General features: G+C 30.5%; 1 protein-coding gene across 6 annotated transcripts in view; it reads left to right on the forward strand.

Moving 5' to 3' along the window:
- LOC107443996 (TSC22 domain family protein 1) overlaps positions 1–23,770 on the forward strand; it is a 299,628-nt gene that overhangs the window by 34,405 nt on the left and 241,453 nt on the right. The gene's annotated exons all lie outside the window — the stretch shown is intronic.

A 23,770-nucleotide genomic window follows, 5' to 3' on the forward strand; every position in this document is an offset into this window, starting at 1 on the left:
ATTGTGAGACGCTAAATAATAATAATAATTAAAAAATTAAATAAATAAATAATTAGAAAAACATCACACAGTGAGAAAAATTTTAAGGTGAAACTCGTTCGTACCTTCGGGCGAGTCACTGATTATAAAATATCTCTAAAGTTGTGTGATCACTTTCATCAACCCGCATAGGGATCGAGGGTGAGGAGTACCAGTCCTCGTTACGGTTCTACCGTTAAGTACTCGACTTTTCACGCATGTCATCAGGTTACTAAAGCAGAGGAGCCATCCCCTATGCAGATAATCAAAATTGTGGTGCCATGTATTCGGATCATCCTCAGGGATGTTTCCCAGACCGTCCCCAATAGCCCATTGTGCAGCTCTAAGTCAGTATAAATAAGGTACCTGCCTATAGGTATACCTTGTTTTTTTGTTTTCTGACTTTTTAATTTCTTTTTCAATTTTTTATGGAAATTTTAAAATAATTTTGTTGTTTTTGGTAGTTTTTCTTCTTTTCCTTTAAAAAATGTTTTTTTTTCTTCTTTTATTTCCTAATTTGGTTTATGGGCTCTATTTATGTATATATTTATTTTATGGATTCTATGTCGATATATTCATTATATGGGCTCTGTATACTTGTAGCTTAAACGCAGTTAATAAAACTTGCTTTTCTTGTAAATTTCTTTTTTCTTATATACATATATATATATTTGTAGAATGTTTGCCTTGCGTAAACTTGTAATAGGCGAAGTTCAATTAAATTTCCAAACAGTACGTACAGTACACTTAGTTAATTACTGTTTCCAATCGTTAAATACCGTTACAATTATCATTAATAATAAATATACTGACAGTTAATTTTATAAGTAATAGATGCTTTTAGTGATCCAGCTACGAAAATTAAAAAAAAAGAAGAAAGAATGAAATAATCATTCTCTAAAATTTATATTTTTAAGTCATTACTTTTACAACAAAGAAGAACATTTCACAAGCATGAATAAGTTTTCCTCTTTAGTTTAAACAAGTAAATCACGGGGGGAAATCATTTATTATTTGTCTCGATTAACAATGCCAAGAGCAGACAATGAAATACAAAAAATTCTTCAGCACCTGTGCACTGCTTACTCAATTTTCATCGGCATCACCCTCTATAGAGCACGGCTAAGATCGTAACAATTGAGTTCCATCTGGAATCAGTGACGTAGTCAGCTTTTTATGACTATAAAAATTCCTATTCATTCTTGTGCTGTTTGTTATCAACTTTGATTCTTTTGGCTGTTTGCCCACTAACAGTTATGAAGTAAATCGTTTATTTTCATTTTTATTGCGCCAAAAGTTTGTGTTTTTTTCCCCTTAACAAAAAAGATAAAACGTAGCCTGTCAGTTACTTGATTGTTATTATTGCATAATATTATAAACAGCATAACATGATTGTCCTTAATTGATTTATTGCAATTTTATGATTTGACTAGAGATTAGCCCCCTACTTGTTGGCCTCATCTACCCTTGTTTTAAAACCATAAACTGTTTAAAATTAAAAATTATTCAATTAAAAATACCAGACTTTTTTATTATATCTGCCATTAACAGAGATTTTTTTTTTCACACCATAAGTTTCTGAATCTATTGGGAGGAAATTTAAACGTAATTATTTTGCTCGATTACCACTGCGATTTCAACCAAAAACTTATTATTTTAAATTCTTGGTACTAATAACCTAGTTAAATGTTTTTACCGAAGTGATTATTTAGCAATGGTGTAAAAATTTGATACCAAATCAGGGGTCTGTTTAGAGGAAATTTGGGTCCGTTAACGGACCCTTCACAAAATATCTTTTCATAAAAACGGACCCTTCACAAAATATTTTAACTTAAAAACGGACCCTTCACAAAATATTTTAACTTAAAAACGGACCCTTCACAAAATGATTTTCTTTTAGTTGGACCCTTCACAAATTTTTTTATCTTCATTATTGTTTTGTTAATCGAATAAACCCTTCCCAGGGCAGAAAACAAGAAAGATGGATGTAAACGAATTAAGTTTTGTCTTCGGCAGACGATTCTTCCATTATTCGTCCGAAATGAATATTCTGCGTTCAGCAGTATAGGCTAAATATCAAATGTTGCATCTCTAATATAGAAGCAGCAATTGCTGTTTATTTTTGAAAATTTAATTTTTTTATTATAATTTTACAGTGCCGAGCATAATCTTGTATCTATTTACAATTTAAAAAGTCCTTGAAAAAGTCTTTTTTTGCAATAACGGACCCTATTTGCACAAATTCATAAAAGCGGACCCTGGTTGAAAGAATGTGAGTAATTTTTTCACAATTTCACGAAAAACGGACCTTTCACAAAATGTCTGGACAGACCCCTGCAAATAATACTTTACAAATTAGAATTTATTTTAACTGTATACGTTGATTGGGCTTATAACCTTTTGAAACCATTTACAACTGGTACTGTTAAAAAAAAAAAAACATTAATACTAATCCTATACGGTTTTGTAATCGTTTACAACTAGCATAGTTTCTAAACCATAAAAATAAAACTTCAACACACAATGGAGCTCTGCAGATTCTGCGTGAACGATAGTTTTGTATTCTAAATAGTCTACTAGGGTCCCCGACAAAGGAGTGCAGGACACTATTAACTTTTTATGGAGCGAAGGTATGGAGAGAATATTGTGAATTCGATTTTCTGTTCAGCCGGTCATGAGATTGACCGATTAGCCATCTACGCTACCGTATATATTCAGGTGCGCGGAACAAAATGGCGCCATCGATATATTAATGTCCCTGGTTGGCACAGATAAAATTTTAGTTGTCAAACCGTATTAGATGTAAACAATCAATAAACGCTTTTTCTCATACTTAACAGTTTGAATATCATCTTTTTTTTTATAGTTATTTGACTGTTTTAGCTGAATATGGTAAAATAACAATCAAATAAATTGCTTTTTAACCATTTCATCCAGAAAGTTCTAAGATTTCTTCAGAAACAGAATAAAATCGATATGTTTGGTTGTATCAGCTTGGGTTAATCCCACATATAAACTGTTTTGTGCTCTGTTATACCTGTTATATGCTCTTATTTTTATAATAACGATTAAAAATCCTTGTTTTTTTATTGTTAAAATTTCACCAAGTATGCTATACAACTAAAGGGTTTAAAAATCCCTTTTCAGTTGTCTGCATTTTTAAAAATATTGCATTTTCATTATTCATTTCTATTTCATTTTCAGATCTGAGATAAGATATTTGTTTTTCTTATTCATCATATTCAAGAATGGTATCTCAATAAAATATGTCTTTTTTTTCGTAGCCTAAATATACTCATTATGGATACTTTATATCTATTATTTTTCTCATTGTATATTTGTAAGAATATTTTTTTTTTGTTTCTTTCATATTTGAAGGAATGTCATTTTCTTCAATTGCCACAATCAGCTGATTGGGTATATTTGAAAGGACATCTTTCTTTTTTATCATATTTCATTTTATCGTCATTTCTCATCCACAAAAAAATGCTGCATGTGTAATATATGATTATAAAAATATCATCTCATTTGCATAATTGGAATGAATATTATTTTTTCTCTTTTATCGCGTTCATTATCTTTTATCACTTTCATTCGCGTTGAAAAGTTGAAATTTTACGCAATATACTCCACAGTTAAAGAATTTTAAATCCTTCAATTTATTTTATTTCATTGTTAAATATATATGTTAGATCTATATCTTTTTTATTTCAATTTGTATTAATCACATATTTATAAAGTTTGTTTTTCTTTTTATCACATTCAGCTTACTAATGGTTATCTTTCGAATGATGTCTTTCACATCCATTGCATTGATGTCTGCGAAGAATGGTGGACGTGGAAACTTTTGATCCATTCGCAAAATAAAATTATTTTTAAATGCTGTCGATAACGTGTTAATTTGTAATTTTGAAACTAAAACTTGTTTTTTTGTTAAAAAGCAAACCTCAGACTTAATGAATTTTTAGAAAATCAAAAAAACAGAACCTCTACTTTATAAAACTAGCTGATTTTTTTTATAATAACGGATCTTTCATTGAAGATCTGAAATGTAAGGTCAGTTTTTGTGAAAAATCTCTTATAATTTTATGAAAATGGGGTCCTGCTTTTGTGATTTTGTAAAAATTAATGAAAGCCTGTGGTCTGTCTTTTAACAAAACAACAACAAAAAAAAACAAAAAAACACAAAAAAAAACTGAAGTTTCAAAAATTCTAAATTAACACGTATTGACTCCATTAAAAAAAGCATTTTATTTTATGAATGGATCGTAAATTTCAACCTTCACTATGCAGACATCGGAGTGAGCAGCAGTGACTCAAGAGATAGAACTATCGTCTCCCAATGAGGTGACCTAGGTTCGAATCCCAGCAGCGGTTGGTTGAAATGAATACTGATATCTGCTCACGCTGACCACAATGTTTACGTAAAATATTCTCCGTGATGGACGTGACGTATCATGAGTTAGAATCCCCTTGCCGTCGGTTGAACCATCGGTTTTCCTCTCCGTGTAACGTAAATGCAGGTTAGTTCCATCAAAAAGCCCTCCACGAAGCTTGATTCAAAAGTTCCTTTGTCTTTTGGGTTGAGTTCAAAATTGCAGGGCTACGGAGTGGAACATAAATGGTCAGAAAGTCAGAAATTCTGATTGCTGTTCAAAGCCGGTTATAAAATAAAATAAAAAGTCTGGATTAAGTTATCTCATAAAGTTATCTCATTTCCCATTTAAAATTACATATTTTTCGTTTTAATTTATTTCATTTGCATATTTGGAAAGAATATTATCACATCTATATCTTTCTCATTTATCACATCTATATCTTATTTTTACTTTATAACCGTCGTTGAACAACCTACCCAATTTCTGGGTTTACGACTACTAATGTTCAACTCCGTAGTCTTGTAATTTTGAACCCAATCCAGAAGACAAGGGAACTCCTGGATCTAGTATTGGGAGAAATTTGCCTTCGTGGAGGACTTTTTGATGGAACTAACCTGCATTTGCGTTACATGGAGAAAAGACAACGAAGACCTCCCACGCTTAGCCTGATGGCAAAGGGACTCTAACCCATGATCCGTCTACCACTGAAGATATTTCACATCAGCACTGTGGTCGGTGCAAGCCGGATGTGGATTCGTATCGACCAGCCGTCACTGGGATTCGAACCCGGTTCACCTCATTGGAAGGCGAACACTCTATCCCCTGAGCCATCGCGGCTCTCCCATTTAAATTTGTTAAAAATGCCGAATAGTTAAATATTTATACTAATTTACTCAATATGCTTGACAGTTGAGCTATTAAGTCTTTATTTCATCAGCATGCTTTCCAAAATATGAAATAATAAACTATTATTATAAAAATCCATAAAAAAATTTCCATTATTTAGATTAATATAAATAACTACATGGGAATCTAGGTTCAAATATCAGTAGTCTGGCAACTTGGCTAAGAATCAAATTTGGCACATATGTTTGTTTTCATTACCGACCCTTTAAAAAAAGCTAATCCTTTTTATTTTCATTGTTATACTTGTTCCTCGTCTTTTGATGAGTTGTTTGTACCGTCTAGGCTAGTGGGTCAAGGCAAAATAGAAACTTTCTCTTGTTGTACTTTCTCGTTTTGGTAACTATATCCGTCTTCAATGTCGGTCGAGGAAGCGTGGGGTGCAATGACCGGTTGATTGAGACGGTTATTGATTTGCTTATAACGACCTTCCGTTTTAAAGAGAAACGCCTGGGCTTCGTGAAAAGTCTGCTAAAATTACGTGAAGGTTGTCTTTAGTTCATTAGTAAGCTTATTCCCCCCCCCTTGATTCATCGATATTTTTATGAAGGACAAAAATAATGAAATTATGAATACAGAAAAACGGTTATGAATATTTATTAAGTACGATGATATAAAAATTCAGTAACGATAAACTATCGTCAAATAAGTAAAATTAATGTTATTTATTATTATTATTTTCCTAATAGTGGTTAAAAGTATTTTCAATAGTAATTCTTATTACTAAGTTTAACTCAGTTCTATTTCAAATTATACTTATGTATGTAATTAAATTGTACTTTAAAATTTTTCTCGATAAGTATTATTTTATTCTTATTAACAATAATAAAGCTAAGAGAAAAAAATAACTATTTAAACATGACGAAGAATTTTTTTACGTATGCACTAAAATAATTAGAATTTTTTTTTATGAATATACATAATTGCTTAGACGATTCAAAAAATTATAAAATATATCAAAATGTAATATATTTTTCAAACGTGGGATTTTATGATTGTTGGCTTAAAGTGACAAGATCATGAACGACTTCAATAATATTTCTGAAATGTTATAATAAATAATCGCAAGAATCGGTAACATATTACTTATTCAAAGAATTTCATTCGCTTCAAAAGCATGCAGATTAGAAATAACAGTCGACATGTTTTTTTAAGCTCTCAAAAATAGGCACCCATTTTCAAGACTTGCCAGACATGGTGTCGACTAGTATTTTTAATCTGTACATTTTTGAAGCGAATGAAATTTTTTAATCAAGTGTTATAATGATTTGTTTAACTTTTTTATTTAAAATTTTTTTTTACTAAGATATTACACCAATAAACTAAATAAAAGAAAGTTAGTGAGGTGGAATTGGAAAAAATTGTTCAAAAAGAATTTTTTGAATAGTTTTTTAAAAAACGAATTTTTTTCTTATTTAAATTTATATTGTATAAATTAAACAGCGTATTGATAGATAGTACTTATTTCTTCAGCTCATAAAGTCAAAATTTTTCAAATAAGTAATATAAAATAAAATTTTTTAAAATTTTGAAATTTTTCCTCAAAAGTTCTATTTTCCCTATGCATTCTACATATCTTAATATTTTGTGCTCTAGTTCAGTTTTTTTACTGCCTGGTGTCTACCATTAATTCGGTCGCCTTGTGCTCTTTCGTTTTTCTTTCTTTTTTTTTACTTTTTCGTTTATTTTCTTTTTCGGTTCTTATTTTTCATTATTTTAACTCATTGTATTTTTGTTTTTCCTCCAAGAAGAAATAAAAGTAAATATTTTTGAAAATGGTAAAATAACGTTTATGTAAGTGACATTTGTAAAAAAATTATTTAACTCATTTTTACCATATAGATTCATTACAAATCCTACAGCAATTATATTTGTAAAATGTTCATTTTAAATCATACAACTCAAATTTTCAAACAATCAATAAATATTAAATATTTAAAAAAATAGCTTTCATTTTATTGTTTATGTCTTTCAATTTAAACTTTTTACAATAATTGCTTTTAGACACATTATGATGCAGACCTGAAAATTTAAATTTTAAGTTAGGAGCCAGTGGTCGGTAGACTCTTTTAACTTAGTCACCACTTTTTCCGCAAACCTAATGAGTCAGTGGCCGATATCGATAGGTCCTTTTCATTTAATAGGTACTCTTTGCAAACTTTTGTTTGCTTGGATTAAATTATATTTTTAAAAAAATCATAGTAGAAAAAATCTACGGCTATAAAAAGTTAATTTAAGGATAAAAAACTCCATTTAAAAATATTTTCTGAGGCAAAATAATTTAATGTATAGCTTACAACTTCGGAATATGTGAATTTTTAAAGAACTCTTCTTCCACATTAATCTTTCCATCGAAAATTGATGGAAACCAAAATATTAAAATTTTGAATGGAAACGTTGGACATTTTAATGTAAATTCTATTTTCAACAGTCTTTCTGCATTAATGTACTTTTATCATTAAACAAATTTCAAAAAAAAAAAGGAAAGAAAGAAAGAAATTAAATAAAAACCATTTATTCGGTTAAGTTAATTTTTTTAGTTTTGTATTTTTTTACTAAACGTATGATAATAAGAAGTATAATTTTGAAAAACAGAATTTCCGGTAAACCGTTACCACATGAACGGAAAAACTACCTAATAAATAGTTTAAATACCGGATATTTTAGTTTTATTAACCAGAATAATGTTTTTATTTCATCTATTTATTTATTTTTTACAAGAAATGTCTCTCAGTGCGGGCATTTTCCAGAGTTTTTATTTGGAAAAAGAAAAATTCCCAATATATTACTAAGTTAGTATTCGAAGCTGTTAATTTGCATTTAAAAGGAAGGGAAATATTTTTATCTTCTTTTCATCCTACGTTTACCATGAATTTTTTGTCTATATCTATTAAAAGCATTTAAGTTCTAAACAACTGACGTCGTCTGCATGCATATCCCTTTCGTTCGTATGTGCCAAATGAATTAAGTCCTTTGAAAGTTCGTTGAACATTTGAAGACCGTCTTATTTGTTTGTTCCAAAATGTCTTTCTCAGTGTGATATGTCATCTTTCATCCGGGTTTCTTCCCTATTTACTTAGTTGAACACTACCACACCACCTGAAACTCGTCTTCCTAATAAAACTTTTGTTCTTAGATTCTAAAATCGTCTGCTCTTCACCTTGCTCGACTTTTTCTATTTACTGCCATTCTTTGTTATCCTTGGGTAGGCCACTTTTGGGTTCTAGGCTACTGCAACTGAAAATAAATGTTTGCAATCTTGTTTAGGATTTTCCGGTTTATCTCAATGCAAGGCATTCCTACCTTTTTGATATAAAAGTAATTCACATTTGTTATCATTTAATTTTTGTGTTAAAATAACTAGTAAAATAATGAATGAATTGAATGTTTTAATGAAGAAAAATTTCTAAAACTGAAATGTTTATAAAGTTGAATTAAATTTTTTTTTAAATACTAGACAGATTTATGCAAATAAATCATGTATCAGAAAATACTGTTAACAATTAACAGCACATTTTATGTCAAAAGTTAATACATTTTTAAATATTACCATCTATTCTGTTACATTGAGAGTTGTAATGTGTTTAATGTTTTTAGTTTACATACATTAAGTTTTGTACTTTTAACTAAAGTAGTTTTTGACCCACTGTACATTTAGAACCGCTGTGACTCAGAGAATAGGGAGCTTGCCTTCCAATGAGGTAACCCGATTAGCAGAGTTTCCCCGATTAGCAATGAGTCCCGATTAACAGAGTTTCCACTTTAACCAAGCTATGAAATATTTTAAGGATTTTTTTTTTATCCAGTTTATTTTTTATTGTTAGAACTGCCACCGAAAAAAAGATCTGAATTTTATCTTCCAAACACTCGGGAAAACGAAATCCAACAACTTGATCCGATGAAATGATCGTTAATAATGAAATAAATGAAATCCAACAACTTGATCCGATGAAATGATCGTTGATAATGAAATAAACGAAATCCAACAACTTGATCCGATGAAATGATCGTTGATAATGAAAATAAATCTAGCGCAGATGATGAAGATCAACCTATAAAAATCTCTCATACAGATGGACTAAAACCTAAAAGTGTTATTGAATATATAGAACAACAAGAGGCGACAACAGCCTTCCTGTTATCGCTAAAAAATTGGCGAAACATTGCTGCAGAATAGTGCCAAAGTAATACAAAACAAACAAACAAAAACGATTAAGGACTTTAATTATTAATTTATTGAGGGCCTTTTAATTATTAATTACTTAACGATTGAGGACCTTAAATTCTCGTTAAGTATGCTCTTTAAGTGTTTTTTTAATAAGCTTTTTAGTTATAATACGAATTGTATGTGGTGTACTTGCATAAATTTCGTATTTGTTAAATCTACCTTTATACCTACTTATTTTTCTTTCCTTTTTATATACTCTTCTCTTTAACCGAGTTTTTCGGTTATCCGGTTTAGTCGTGGTCCACATTAACTCGGATAATCGGGACTCTACTGTAATTGTAATAACCAGTGTAATTGGAGATAATAATTTTTCGTTTTTGGGTACACCAGTCCTTAGTACTGCATTTACGTACGGTAAAATAGCACCCCGTTTCAAGGTTCAAGAATTATTATTTAAAAGAATACTGTTAGAAGTAAGAAATAAACTAAAGACGTTATCTATTCCCTATTTTCTTTTTCTGGATTTCATTTCAGAGGAAGAAAAAAGAAATCTGAAACAGGATCAGACGATATCTGTATTCAGACCGAGGTTAAATTATATTAGCGTAGTACTATGGCCTTGCTTCGACTAAAGCAAGAAAAGGTGAATGTTCGCTACTTTTAAAAAAAATGTTTCTTTTTTTCTTAAAAGTAAAAGAATCGGAAGTAAAAGAAGAAAAATATTTGGAACTACTATGGATCAATAAAATAGGAACCGATATTTACATAATAGAAATAGGTTCCTATAACAGATCCGTAAATAAAACTGCTATTGTAATGTAATTTGTTTTTAAATAACTTGGTTCTTTAAAGAAAACATTGGTTCATTTTTTAATCAATCGTCAATCAATACATCATCATTCAATCAATCATGATTCTTTAAAATAAATCAACTATGATTTTTCTTTAAATCTATTTAATGCAAATCGTGATTTTTTTTTTTTTTAATCAACTGAATTTTTTTAAAAAAAATTTTTTAAGTCTAAAATATTTTTTCTGCTATCTGATTAGTATAACGTATTCTTTAAGTTAAGTGTTTTTTAAAAGTTTGATTTCATTGATATTGAACATTTAATATATAGAAATAAACAAAGAGAGATGTGTTGCAATTCTATCTAAATTGACTAATAAAATGAGGGAAAAAAAGAGACTAAAGGCGGATAAGAGTGAAATAAAACTTGTAAATTACAATTTTTTCATTAGCTGTATGCAAAATAATTTGCTGGCAATTAGCATATTTCAATTATACGCATTTTTTATGCTTATTTATATAAAAGTGCTTTTAAAACTCCTTAGTTAGTGTATATCAGTAATGTAGAAAGACTAAAATGAAGAATTAATGAGTAACTTAAAGTGATTGTTTTTTTTTCTTAATTATTTTATTTATTTATTTTTTTCAGTAATGTTTTTTTTATCTAAATTAATTTTCTCATTTTTTTAGATATCTAATTGACAAATCCCCTTTCAGATATCATCACTTGTACGAGAAAACTATATATGATTTAATTTAATTAGTGATAGGTTTAATTATAAATAAATGAGAATTTTAAACCATTTCAGTTCGAAATTTTAACTATTTTAGTTATAATATTGTTTTTCAATAAGTATTATTAATATATTTTGCAAATGATTTTCTTGATAAATTTTTAAAAAAAATTAAGGAAATCCGATTTACTTCAAATAAATTCAATTTGTTTTATTTTATTTTATTTAGTTTTAAATATTATTTTTACCAACCTTGTTAAATAGCCATCACATTTTATTTCGGACTGAAATAATTTGATTTAACATACAGCGTGCTTGAATTCAAAATTCGAGTCTCAATTTTGAAAATTACTGAAATATTTATAGTTGTTAATAATAGTTTTAAAAAATTCCTGATTTTCTGTATTTTATAAATTGAGTCTGAATTTTATGTTAATTATTAAAAAAATGAGTAAATAATTTCTTCAAATTCAAAATTGTTTAAAATTAAAGTGCTCAAATTTTTCTCTAAGTGAACAAAAAATGATAGTATGAATTTCATGTTAATTATAAAAAAAATATGTAATTAATTTCTTCAAATTCATTTGAAATCAAAGTGTTGACATTTTTCTTTAAGTGAACAAAAAATAATAGTATGAATTTCATGTTAATTATTAAAAAAATGTGTAATTAATTTCTTCAAATTCAAAATCGTTTGAAATTAAAGTGGTCAAATTGTTCTTTAAGTGAACGAAAAATGATAGTATGAATTCCATGTTAATTATAAAAAAATGTGCAATTAATTTCTTCAAATTCAAAATCGTTTGAAATTAAAGTGTTCAAATTTTTCTTTAAGTGAACTTCATTAACTTTTTAAATATTTTAATACAGATAGTTTTCTTGAGTTAAAAAAAAATCGAATAACTTTTACCAATGAGTTAACTGTTATAATATAATAATTTTTATCGATACATAGGTTTCAAAATAAACTGTGTATACTTGGACTCATTTACTGTGGCTCACAAAATCGTTATTTTTCACTTGTACCAATTTTCCGACATTTTCAATGCCAAAATGACAAAAACTGAAGGACAAAGTAATATTGACTGAAAAAAGTATTTCTTTATTTCGTGCCAAGCTATAATCAAGCAATTTGGAGGCTTTTCTGACACACAACACATTTTAAACTGTGAAGCATGCCAGCTTATTTTTTATTTCTTTGATTTATGGATTTATATAATTTGAAATTCGTATTAGAATGTTTTAGTAACGTGATTTTTTTTGGGTGTTTTTGTAAAACTGTACGTGTCATGAAAAAATATTAATTTTCTTTTCCTTAATTATTGATGTTAATAATTAATATTCTACAATTACAACTTGTTTCGATTGTAAGTTTATATCTCTATCTGGCCATATATCTAAAGGTTAAGAAATATACTCTACGAAAAAATAGTAATGTGATATGAAAGAAATAGTAATTAGATATGAAAGAAATAGTAATGTGATATGAAAGAAATGGTAATGTGATATGAAAGAAATAGTAATGTGATATGAAAGACACAGTAATGTGATATGAAAGAAATAGTAATTAGATATGAAAGAAATAGTAATGTCAAATACTAATGTGATATGAAAGAAATGGTAATGTGATATGAAAGACATAGTAATGTGATATGAAAAAGTAGTAATGTGATGTGAAAGAAATAGTAATATGATGTGAAAGAAATAGTAATGTGATAAGAAAGAAATAGTGACGTGATAAGAAGGAAATAGTGATGTGAAAGAAATAGTAATTAGATATGAAAGAAATAGTAATGTCATATGAAAGAAATGGTAATGTGATATGAAAGAAATAGTAATGTGATATGAAAGACACAATAATGTGATATGAAAGACACAGTAATGTGATATGAAAGAAATAGTAATTAGATATGAAAGAAATAGTAATGTCAAATACTAATGTGATATGAAAGAAATGGTAATGTGATATGAAAGACATAGTAATGTGATATGAAAAAGTAGTAATGTGATGTGAAAGAAATAGTAATATGATGTGAAAGAAATAGTAATGTGATAAGAAAGAAATAGTGATGTGATAAGAAGGAAATAGTGATGTGAAAGAAATAGTAATATGATATGAAAGAAATAGTAATGTGATATGAAAGAAATATTAGCGTGATATGAAAGAAATGATAATTGGATATGAAAGAAATAGTAATGTGAAACGAAAGAAATTGTAATGTGATATGAAGGAAATAGTTATGTGATACGAAAAAAATAATGATACATAAAAAATGTCACCCATCGAATTTGATCAAACTCGTTCACATATAGGGCGTCCAAAAAGGTTTAAAACGATCTTAAATCTGGTTAAATCCGCATCGGATCAAAGTTCTAGAAGTACAAGCTTGAATTGTTTTTAAAAGTTGCATTTAATGATATCAAACTCAGCAATAACTTCTGGGATTCGTCCCAGCTTCAAGGGATGGCGTGGGGTTAAGTTTCATGCTATTAAATCAGTTTTTTCCCCCGCTCTTTAAGATGCTTGACGTATCTGTTACAATTTTTTTTTCTATCTGACATGAATATCTCGATTTATCTTCATTTTAAACGTTGTGTACCTAGTTTTTAATGATACGATTACATTTGTAAACCAAAACGTAAAAACCTAAAGATGGGACTGAGGTTCCAGCTTAAGATTTTGAAGTTTTTTCCATCCCATGGGTGAAATTAAGGAGATGAGTTTGATATCAATTACTAATATTTACTTTCACGTGTATCTTTAGATTTTTAAACCGATGTATATTTTTCGAAACATTGAATCGTTTTCTCATTTTTCGAGAACCTGTATAAATGGGTATTTATTATCCATTCTGGTGTGGGTATTTATTGATTTAATACGATAGAAATATAAAATTTGAGTTGTATTTTTTTACTCTCTAATTCAGCTTTAGGAATTTACTTGCTCAAACAATTTACCGCTTCATAGCTTTTTATTAAACCTGCTGTTTCGAGCAGATTTAATTTTTAAACTTGGTAAAAAAAAGCATATTTTTATGATAAAAAGAAAAAAAGAACTTCACAAAATAGTACTTTTTTTCATATGCCCTAACCACACAAAATTGACTCAACGCAATATTATCTTTATCGATGCATTGTCAACAAATCGAATAAGTCACCAAACAACATGCCTTATTGTTGTGTACTAAATGAAGAAACGCCCTCATATTGTTAGAAGCATCGTCAATTTGAAACGTATATATAATATGAAATAGAGGGAAAGTCTTATTTTCGAAGGTGTGTGCATCCATAGGTCTTCGTTAACCATTTAAGTTTTGATTCCCGTTTGGGCGTTGACCGTGGTTAGCTGTCATTAGTATTAAGCTACAGGAGTTCATGGTCAGTACAACCTTACGTTGATTAAAATACGTTATTATCTAAAGAATGGTTCTCTATTTTTGTTATTTAATGTTTTTAAACATTAGAACAAATATGTTTAGAATATAAATAGCTTGCTTTAATAAGTGATTGTACTGTTAGACGAAAAAGAAATGGTTTAATTAATGTATAAGTTAAATAGAAACGTGTTGACTCATTGATAGTTAACAAAAATGTATAATTGTGAAACAGTTAAGATAAAAAATAAAATTTCTGCAAATTCAAATGCGAGGCCATGAATGTTTTTCTCCCAGAATTCCTGGTTATGGTTCAAAGAGTTTTCGACAGGTGACGCTGTAATTCCTTTCGGTCGTACTTTCTGTTTTGTTTTGATGGATGCGTTAAGTTATTTTATGTAACATGAATGTTTATGATATTTGGTTTAAGTACTAATCAACTGATAGCAGGTTCGACTATTTGCATTTCGGTTGTTTAGTTTAGTGGTTATTTGGCTAACAACTAAGAATGGACGCTAAGATAATTTATATTGTCATTTTCATTCATTAAAAAATTTCGAAATTTCAAAATTAGCGATTTTTATATAAAACACAACTATGCCTTTGATATCAGATGTTAACTATTTACTAACTGAAATTACTAACATTAGTTTCATCTGAAACTAATGTTAGTAGTTTCAGTGTTAACTTTTGATGCACGCTTTGGTTTTTTTTTTCCGTAGCATGAGTGTTTATGATAGTGGGTTTGAGTACTAATCAAAGGAAATCAAATTCGAGTATTTACGCGTCGCAATTTTTTTCCTCGGTTCTTTGGGGTTTATGACAAAAATAGACGTTCGGAATATTTTATACTGTAATTTTCATTCAATAAAAGATTTCGAAACTTCATAAAGTAATAAATTTATTATTTTATTTGGTTTCAAATCGCACGCGGTAACTTGCTATTACCTGATAGCACGACTGCTTATTATATGAATTTTTTTTTAGTGCACGCAACTCTGTGCAATGATTTGTCAAGGCATAAATTAAGCGATAACATAAAATATTTGTAGGGTACCATAAAAAGCTAAAATTTTGACTTTTTAAGATTGTTTTTTTTTTTAAAAAAAGGAAGAAAAAAATTCGAGGGAATGGAGGGGGTACTGATTTCTCATGTTATTGATTTGCCAATATTTAGTCATCCTCATAATGCAACAGATGGCAATCCAATCGATTTTTTTAAATGGACATAAACCATTTTTTCTCCTTGATCTTCAATGATAAATAATAAACAACCACGGTTTATCAAACCGGGTTTACAGCAACGCCTCATAGAAGAATGAAATCTTCGCACGGGTTACCATAAACGAGAGATCCCATCCTCTAGTAGCCCGAACGTTATGACATGTTTCTTAACCCTCCGCTGGGCAGTTAATGGACTACTAAATTGATAAGTGCGAAGGCCTTCTCTCTTCTACGAGATGTTAGTCGTAGCCTCCTAGCGAAAAAAAAAGAGTGATATCTCTTATGCGAGTTAACTATACTCAGGAATTCTTCCGTAAAAACAAATTGATCCTGATCCTTGATATAGATGTCTCCTTCTCTCCTTGGTTCTGTATAAAATTACAAAGCCACACATTGGCCATATAGAGTAGCTATTTAATCTCGATAATGAATGATGTCAATAATAAAAAAATAATAGCTGAATTTCTTGGTGTAATGTAACAACGTTTCGACAGCCAAGAAATATGTATCGAATGGAGATAAGCTCGGGCAGTTGGAGATCAAAAACTTTTTAGATCAAAGCCCGAGATCGATTAATCTATTTTTTGTTTCTTTTTAAGTTAGAATCCGAGATTTCATGTGTCAGATAAAGACCGAAATTTGCAAACTACAACTATTGAGATTGCTTATTTTTTAATTAAAACATTTAAAATACATTGTGAAGTAGTGATTAAACCACATTTTTCGAGATATAAAATATATAATGTAATATAGAGATGAGTTCGGGCTATCTTTTAGAGCCCCGACGCCGTTATTATTATTTTATTTATTTATTTATTTTTTTGAGTCCGAGCCCTTAGATAAATATAATTTTTTTTTTAAATTTATTTTAAGGTTTAGTCCAAGCTCTAAATTTGCGAAGGCCAAGCTCTAAATTAAGGGCAAATTTGCGAAGTTATGAAACCAAAATTTACAAAGTGCGAGACCAAATAGACAACTATTGAGATAGAACTATTAGATAGATTAATACATTACTGTAGTGATTTTCCTAGCTATGGAATAGATAATTTAATACTGAGCTAATAGATAATTTAATATTAGCTTTGGCTATTCATTAGAGGCCAGAGTTCGGAAACTTCGAAGTCTGAAACTAAGATCAGTACATTTTGTCTAAGCTAAGAACTCCTCCCGCCACAAAGTCTGAGATCGTCTGGTGCTATGGAAACAAGAATGGCGCATTTTAAGGAGGGTAGCTTCACTCTAGAACTAACACAATAGACCGAAGAGATTCCCTTTCTCTCCCCGACCCGACCCGAAACCACTCCAAAACAGGATCCCGCACCCCTACTTGAAATAGTCATACCTCGTTACCATAGTCACTGCCACAGGTCCAGACGAATGTCTGGAGGAGTTCTTCTTTTAAACAAACTATAGAATTTGTTTTATTTATTTATTTTTAATCGTTATTTATTTTCAATCGTATAGAATTTGTTTTATTTATTTATTTTTAATCGTTAGAATCGTTGTTTATTTTCAATCGTATAGAATTTGTTTTATTTATTTATTTTTAATCGTATAGAATTTGTTTTATTTATTTATTTTTAATCGTTAAAATCGTTATTTATTTTCAATCGTATAGAATTTGTTTTATTTATTTATTTTTAATCGTTAGAATCGTTATTTATTTTCAATCGTATAGAATTTGTTTTATTTATTTATTTTTAATCGATAGAATCATTATTTATTTTCAATCGTATAGAATTTGTTTTATTTATTTATTTTTAATCGTTAGAATCGTTATTTATTTTCAATCATATAGAATTTGTTTTATTTATTTATTTTTAATCGTTAGAATCGTTATTTATTTTCAATCGGATATAGAATTTGTTTTATTTATTTATTTTTAATCGTTAGAATCGTTATTTATTTTTAATCCTATAGAATTTGTTTTATTTATTTATATTTAAGTCTCCCCGAGTCCGACATTTAATATCAGATATTAAGGACAAAATTCGTGAAACCGTAAAGCCAAATTTTGCCAAGCGTAAGGATAAATAAGATATTACTACTATTAAGATTACACATTTTTGACAATTCAAAAAATAAATTTTTTTTTCACCTTATAATTTTGTCATTTTTATGCATCACTAAACTAAACGGATATCGCCTTGCTTTTTTTCTTTCTTTTTTAAAAAAAAAAAACTTTGAAACAAGAAGAATTTTTTGCCATGATCTTGAGCTTAGAGATGTCTTTTAGTTGACGATCCCATGTGGAGCTCGGACCGTCTCATCTTTAATAAGCTATCTCATTTAAGAAATGTAAATATCAACATCTTACACGCTTGGGGGGAAATTTGAGCAATCCTACAAACACGTCATCTTCTGCAATCGGTTAAAGTAAATGAAACAGTCACCTCCATAAGTTTTACTGGTTGACAAGTCAGATCCCCGAAATCGCCAGAGATCTGCAGAAATAGAAAGCGATAAACCATGACTGCCTGTGGTGTGTGTTTTTTTGAAATTCTCAGACACGTGTACCGAAACGCTTTGGTAGATTCTAAAAATGGGAACTCTTGCTTTTTCACGAACCCCTACATAACAGATCGATGAGTGAAACACGTGAATAGATCGGAGCACATGGGACTGGGTTCAAAGTAATTACACTTTTAACCTGGTGACAGAAATACTCGAAATAGTTCATAATCACGATATCGACTTTTTCTTTTAATACAAAATAGAGTGATAAAAGTCAGAACTATATCCTTTTATACTGCTTTATTTGTTACGGCATTAATACTATACATTTGATGTAGTTTTAAATATTATGACTGTTGAAAGTAGTTTTTGACTTGTATGGTATTAATATTTTTTTTTTGAATTAAATTATTGAATTTTAAGTTTTGATTCTTAAATTGAATAGCAATTTATTTAAGAAAATAAATTAATCGTTTTTTATTGATATTAATAATGTTAGATGTAAAGTTTACCATTCATGATGTTAAATATAGTTTTTGACTTAGATAATGTCTAATCATGTTTTCAATATTTTATTGTCTTCTTTAAAAAAATAAGTGACTCAAGTTTTTGCGATTACTCCCCACTTTGCCCTTATACGTTACGATGGTTTCATAAATCTTGATTTCTGCCTAAAGGCAGTATGTTTCAGTACGAATTTGTAATATAGTACTAGCCTGGGGGAAGAAAACAAGATTTGTTGAAACCATGGTAACGGAGAGGAGAGAAGTATAGAGGTTGGGAAAACCATGCAATTTTACGACACATATTCTATTTATTGATTTCTGACTTTTTCTTTGTTAGAATCTTTTTTTAATTATTTTTGGGTATTACCAAAAGATATCATAAAGGAGATAGCTTACCTCCACCAAAAGGCCGGGAACACTTCGTATTAATCCATAGACTTCTATAAATCATCTAAATAATGGCAGTTGAGAGTGAAACATTCAATATTAAATTTTATTCACAATCACAAACATATGGACACAAAATATTTACGGACACACACAACAAAAAAAACATGCTTCGCATCGTAGTTCTAAAACAGTTCTCTCTCGAACCAGGGTGTCAGTGTGTGTGGGAGGAGTCGGATTAGCCTTGAGCACGTGATTATCACGCGCTCACTAGATGAAATTAACTGATAGATTAATGATTTTAATTGGAATTTCCAACATCCTCCCACCTTTGAGTTTTTACACCAAGAAACTCAAATACGCTTTTCCAAAACATCCTTTTCGTTTTCCCCAACTTCAAGGGGAAGCAGCCTCGATGTTGATCGTAGAACTTCACCACCTTTTGTCTTTAACTTTACGAGTCTGATGTTTCCATCTCGTGACGTGAACACTTCGATGACTTTCCCTAGAGGCCAATCCAGTCTCTTTGTGTTGTCACTGGATATCAGCACAACATCGCCTATTTTGATAGGTGAAGAACTTCGCATTTTTCTATCGAATTGTCTCAGCTGTCCCAAATATTCCGAACGAAAACGTTTCCTCAGATCTTGTCTCAATCTTTGACGGTAGGCAAACCTTTTATTCAAAGATTTGCTGTCCAAGAGATCCAGGTCTGGTAGTCCAACTTCTCTGACCTCTTGAAGGAACATGCTGGGAGTAAGAGGCACTAGATCACTTATATCTTCACTGACGTACGTGAGAGGTCGTCCATTGATGATACTTTCACAATCACATAAGACAGTATTTAATTCTTCGAAGTTGAGAGACGTCCGACCTAAGACTTTGCGAAGTATTCGCTTGAGAATTCCAATCAAACGTTCCCAAAAGCCACCCCACCAAGGTGCAGATGGGGGGATAAACTTCCAGTTAATCTTATTCACTGCACTGTTTTTAACTACTGCATCCCAATTAATCTTTTTAAGAAGATTGTTCGCTCCAACCAAGTTTGTTCCGTTATCAGAGTAAACGATAGCTGGTCTTCCTCTACGAGCCACATATCTTCGAAAAGTCTGTAGAAAACTTTCAGTGGACAGTGAAGTAGTCAGTTCCAGATGAATTGCTCTAAACACAGCACAAGTATAAATGACAATCCACGACTTCTGATTTTCTTTCAGATAGAGAGGCCCTGTAAAATCTATTCCTGTAATTTCAAATACAGAAGCTGCTCTTAGACGGTCAACAGGCAATGGAGCTGTTGGAGTTGCGATTGGTCGTGAATCAAATCGTTTGCAAATTATGCACTTTCTGATAACTTTGCGAACAGTCTTTCTGTACTTCAGAATCCAGAACTCTTCTCTAAGTTGGGTCATTACAATCTGAACACCTGCATGACCAAGAGAACAATGTTTCCAGTGAACAAGCTTTTCAACTATCGGATGATCACTTGGTAACACAGTAGGAAATTTGAAATTCTCCAAGTCGTCCTTTAACGATAGTCTAGTCTTAATTCGAAAAAGTCCATTATCATCCTCAAGAACTTGGAGATTCTGTAGTCGTTTATCATTAGGTCCCGTGAAAGATTCTCGCTGTGCTATTTTTAGCAACGAAATTTCAGTTCTGTTCCTTTCTTCCACAGTTATGTTTCCAAATTTTCTAGCATCTTTCTTCTTCTTACAATTATCCAAAAATCTGTAAACCCAGGAAATAACTATTAGTAGTTTAGAGTAATCGGAGAAAAGATCATAAATTTTGTCTTCATTTTCTGTATTTGTGACGCTGACAACTGTTTTTCTTTTTTCTGCATTTATAATTTCGTCATCAGGAAAAATATTGGATTTAGGCCAATTGTCAGGATGGTTTTGCAACCAGGAGGGTCCATGAAACCAGTTAGACTTTGCTAAGGTTTCAATACTGCATCCTCGGGAAGGCAAATCGGCAGGATTTGATTGACCGGAGATGTGATTCCAATCATCTGGGTCGGTCAAAGTTCGAATTTCTTTCACACGATTATATACAAAAGCAGCCCAGTTTTCATTCCTCTTAATCCAGTAAAGCGCATTGCTGGAATCAGACCAGTATCGTGTGGCAACTTTTTCCATTCGTAAACTTTCTTTCACAGATTGGCAAAGTCTTGCTCCTATGTTACATGCTAAAAGTTCTAGCCTAGATACTGATATTGGCTTCAGTGGGGCGACCCTTGACCTAGCCTGTATTAATTGACAAGTAATTGAGTCCGGTGCTTCACTCCTCAAAAATACGCACGCAGCATATGCTTTTTCGGAAGCATCACAAAATACGTGCAATGTTATTTCCCTAATTCCCTCATTTTTATCTAAACACCTGGGGACAGAAATATCATTTAAAATTTTGAGTTGATCTTTCCACTTAATAAATTTCTTAGCCATCCAAGATGGCAACTCGGAATCCCAAGACAATTTCAATTTCCAGCATTCTTGTAATATTAATTTTGGTATTAAGGTTACTGGACAGGTAAATCCAATAGGATCAAAGATTTTGTGTACGGTTGACAAAATATTTCTTTTAGTTACTGATTGATTATTTTCAATAGAATCTAAATCTCTTAAATCAATGGATAAAATGTCCTTTTTACTATCCCATTTTAAACCTAACACAGGGACTGTTTTGGTTTCGATCAATTCAGATTCAAATTCCTCAAAAGGAGTATGCTCCCACCCACGTAAATTAAATTTTGCGGAAGCGAGAATTTCTTGTGATTCATGAATAAACTTAACTAATTCTTCTTTATTTTCAACACTGTGTACACAATTGTCTACATAAAAGGATTTCAAAAGTTTTTGAGATGTTTCTTTATATTCAGAAGAAACATTATTCAAATGGAATTCAAGAGTAGCTCCTAATAAGAAAGGACTCGAGGATATTCCAAAAACAACCCTTTTATGCTGAAAAATTCGCAAATGTTCTTTTTTACCGTTCTGCCACCATAAAAATTTTAAATAAGCCCTATCTTGTTCATGGAGTCCGATTTGCAAAAATGCCTTTTCAATATCGGACACAACTCCATATTTTCCTATTCTAAACCTGTTTATGACAGATGGTATAAGTTCTACTAAGTTGGGCCCCTTTTCTAAACAGTCATTAATAGAAGGCGACTCTTTATCTCGAGCGGAGCCATCAAAGACGGGTCTAACCTTCGTTGTCGAATTTTCTTTAAAAACAGGGCGGTGAGGTAAATAGTGTTCGGGTTCAGAACAATGCGCCTCCTCTATTATACCCTGATCTAACCAGTCATCAAAAATGTTTTCGTATTCAGTAATTTTGCCTAATTTCTTAAGGGATTTTATACAATTTTCTAGTCTTTTCTCAGAAATACCCTTACAATTTTTTAAGGGGGGATGTCCATCAATCCAGGGCAATCGAACTTGATACCTCCCCTCAGAGTCTCTAGTCACGGTTCGAAAAAAATGCTCTTTCGCCGATTGTTCTAATTCTTCCCTAGTTTTTTTCTCACTGGGTCAGCAATACCAAGTGTGTCTAACCGCCATAAATCTGAAATATTCACATCATTTACATGACAAGATAGGACGGTATTTGTACTATCTTGTTCTTCTGCCTTATTATTCTTTCCCATTAGAGTCCAACCTAATTTAGTTCCTACGCAAACCAATCCTGAACTAAGTTCCTCTATTACCCCACTGAGCAGTTTGCCAGCGATGTCAGCCCCAATTAACAAATGAATTTCTAAGGGAGAAGATTGATATAACAACTGATCATTATAACCCTGTGTAGTATCAGTTAAAAATATGCTACGAGATTTAAGTTCTTTTATATGAGGGAATAAATTTATTCTAGAAATATTAGAACAAATTACTTCCTGATCCAATACCTCAAAATTACAATGATAACTATTATCTACATTACTTATATGAACTAAATATCTTTTATGATTTTCTGTCTTTTTAACACCCCCAAATAAAGAATGCAAAATAGATTCTTCACCGATAACATCATATTCCATACACGTTGCAGCGTATTTCGATATGTACGATCGCTGCGAACCCGTATCAATGAGAATCCGAATAAATTTGGTTTTATTATCCCCTCGTATTTGTACTACTAATGTTTGTAAATAAACCTGACGCATGCATGTAGTGTTAGTTAAAGAGCTTTCCGTAACGACTTTTTCTTCCGACCCCTTTTCATTAATTTTATTGCCATGAAATTCTTCATTCATTTTACACATAATTAACAAATGTTGCCCATTACATTTCAAACAATTAACTTTATTTTTACAAAAGCGCGCAATATGTCTATTAGGCTTATAACTTAAGCATCGAAAACAGATACCCTTCTCCATAAGTATTTCTTTCTTTTTTTCAAATGGTAAATTCATAGCATATCTACAATCTTGACTTAAATGGGATTTATTACAAAATACGCACTCATCCACTTTCGAATTTGCCAGATGTGAAACGTTTTGTTTTGAGCTATTAATTAAATCAGCGGCAGATATCTTATTCCTCTGGAAGTGGTGAGTCATCGGTTTTCTGTTATGATTTTCTAATCCGAAAGGGGAACGAGCTATCAATAATTTTTGTTCCGATTCTATTTCCCTTTTCAAAAAATTTAAGAGATTAGCTTATCTATCATTTCCAGAAATCTCTGTTTTTAATTCACTTTGCGCCCGTTCATATATCTTCAATAAATCGCTTGGCAAACATGACTCAATCAAGGGATATAACAAAATAGCGGAGAAATTATCTTTCGCTACGCCCAAAGATTTAAGAGATCTCAATTGCCCTTCTAATGTATCGT

This window comes from Parasteatoda tepidariorum, chromosome 6, assembly GCF_982258835.1.
Source record: "Parasteatoda tepidariorum strain Cologne lab strain chromosome 6, Ptep-v5.0, whole genome shotgun sequence".
Classification (NCBI taxonomy): Eukaryota; Metazoa; Arthropoda; class Arachnida; order Araneae; family Theridiidae; genus Parasteatoda; species Parasteatoda tepidariorum.